Below are 2,922 nucleotides of genomic sequence, written 5' to 3' on the forward strand. Positions count from 1 at the left end.
TTCAGCAACAACATAAGAGAAAATAAATTGAGAAATTTGCGATGGAAGAAAAGAAGAAAGTTATTAGCAAGTACATGGAAGAGAACTCAAAACAGCTCAAGGAACAACATAAGATAAAAGAAACCGAGAAACTTGCGGTGGAAGATAGAAATAGAGCTCTTCAGACAGTGGGTCAAGAAGATGCAACGCGAAGCAAAAATCACACGAGATATTATCGCAGCAGCAGAATCCCCGAGAGTGCCAAGAGATCTGTCAGAGAAAAAGATGCAAAACAGAACAGTGTCACAGACAGTGATGACAAAAGGGAAAGATGATAAACAATGCCACATGATCCAAAAATCATAATTCAGATAAAATAAGAACGATACAAACACAAATGTCTTGATTTGAGTTATATATTGCTGCTGCAAACACAAAAATACTAAAACTTATAAAAGAGAGGCAATGACATATAACCCTGATAATAGCTAAACAACCAATATTAGGGCAACAAACGAACAAAATCATAGTGTAACAAAAAAATATAACCATGAAAATCTCTACCTCTTGCCACTATTTAAAAACACTAAAGCAACCCTCTCCGAAACAGGACACGAACACCTAAAACCTACAAAAAAAATCAAGATAAGAAAGATGATAATTAAATGAAAACCATCAAAAAATTCACCAAAGAGACAACCAAAACGGAATCAAAACAGACAAAAGCACAAACCTGTTTCAAATGAAGCACATACCTTGTCAGAAGTGAAAAGGCGTTTAAATCTGTAAAAAAACAGAGAAAACATCATATAAGAGCATAACCATGAATAAACCTTCCATCAATCACTAAGTGAACATAAAAACTAAAAATAAATCACGAAGAGAAAGGTGCAAAACTACTCAATTAGCAATGAACCATAACGGAAAAAAGTACACAACTTCAATATCCTTTTCAGCAGATCAACCTACAATAGAAAAAACACAACATCAAACCAAAAACGATAAGTAAAAATAGAAAAAGTAAGTATCAAAGCGGCGTAAACTACGAAGAAAACAAAAAAAATATTGCACACGTCCGATTTCAACATAAGTTTAGGTTAAATCAAGACCTTTGAAATTGAAATCAAAAGGGTTAAACGAACTAACCTAAAAAATGCGGCTAACGACACTTGCACGAAACCGATAAGCGGAATGAAAAGAAAGAATGCGTTCACAACTTCAGTATCTTTTTCAGAAGAGCAGCCTACAATAGAAAAGCAACAACAACATCAAAAAAAAAAACGCAAGCATAGTAAAAGCATGAATCAAAACGGCGTAGACCACAAAGAAAACAAAGAAAATATTGCATATGAGAAAGTTACACGAGACCGATAAGCTGAATGAAGAGGAAGAATAAGATTGCACTTAAATATCCTTCTCGAAAGATCAGCTTGCATTCACAACTTCAGTATCCTTCTCGAAAGATCAGCCTACAATAGAGAAGCAACAACAACATCAAAATAAAGCAAACTAAAAGCAGGAATCAAAACGGCGTAAAACACAAAGAAAACGAAGAAACTATTGCATATGAGTAAGTATAACCTAGGATTTTTCTAAAACGATATGGAAGAATGAACATAGGAGACATATTTATATAGGTGTTCAAACTTAGGGTTTATATTGCTAGGGTTTCGTTTAGGTTAATAGTTAATATGGGCCGACGACATTCAAATCCACGCGTTTAGGGTCGACGATATTGATATCTTTGAGTTTAATTAAAAAAATTTGGTTAATATTTTTGAAATTAATTTTTCTCATTAAGGGGTAAGAGGTAATTAACCAGCTGAAACTCAATGAGAGTCCTCCATTGCTTATTTTGAACTCGCTTTTAATATATATGATCTACGGTCTATTGCCAGCGAATTGGGAAAAAGTAAAAGCAGGAAAATAGTGAGAAAATCATTAGTAATTTGGTGTCCCAATGTATCAACATCATAAACCTTATGGGCTAATTTGCAAAATTATAAATCTCAGTTTACTGTCGGGTTTAAATATGTATTTTTATTATGGTTTAGTGTCGGGTTTAACTGGTTTTATTTTGGTATAGGTTATAAACCCAAAAACCAACATTTATGTGTAAATAAGTTTCGAACTTTCCAATTGGGGAAATATATGTTTTTAAATTTCAAATGAGGGGGATCTAAGCTGAGGTCGAAACTTTGGGTGGATTTATTACTATATCAAACTTTAGAGGGAGAAATAGGTCGTTTTTCCTTTCTTTTTCTATCACCTAGTTTTCACCACTCTCCTTTTTCCACTCATCTCTCCTTTTTTCAGTACCAACAAGTATTCGCCCACACTTAGTTCTTGCCAAATCTCTCAGCTCCTTGATGATGGAACTTAGCACTCAATGAGACTTTCCCTTGTCGCTCTAAACCTAACACTTTCTGCTAAGTTTGATCCAAGGTGGCCTTTCAATCACACACAAAAATTGGCTTGAAGAAAGGATGGGATTAGGGTGAGGAAAACTGATCCATATGCGGATTCAGCTACTTGAGCTAAGGAAGAGGGAGGTAAAAACAGGATTCTAGCTCAATTATGTATATCGGTATCCACAAACTTATTCAGAAAATGCACCACATGATAGTTTCAAGTCAAGTTCAAGGTTTTCACTTATTTAGAGTTGAGTTCAATTCAAAGTTGCTTCTCAGATTCAGATCATTTCAAACCTTGCAAGCACAAAATTCATTTCACAAGCATATTTAATCCAAATTCTCAAAGTGATTTACTATCATTACTCCCATGCAGAATGCAGCCTATATGATGCAACTAGATTCAATCCTAAAAATGTGAATGCAACGACATGAGCATTTTCTTTTTTTTTTGGTGGAAAATTTTCAAATTTTTCAATTTCTTTGGTTTTTATATGCACATACATGAATGCAAGATGAGACTCAAGAGTGA

Source organism: Eutrema salsugineum, unplaced genomic scaffold, assembly GCF_000478725.1.
Source record: "Eutrema salsugineum unplaced genomic scaffold, Eutsalg1_0 scaffold_9, whole genome shotgun sequence".
Taxonomy (NCBI): Eukaryota; Viridiplantae; Streptophyta; class Magnoliopsida; order Brassicales; family Brassicaceae; genus Eutrema; species Eutrema salsugineum.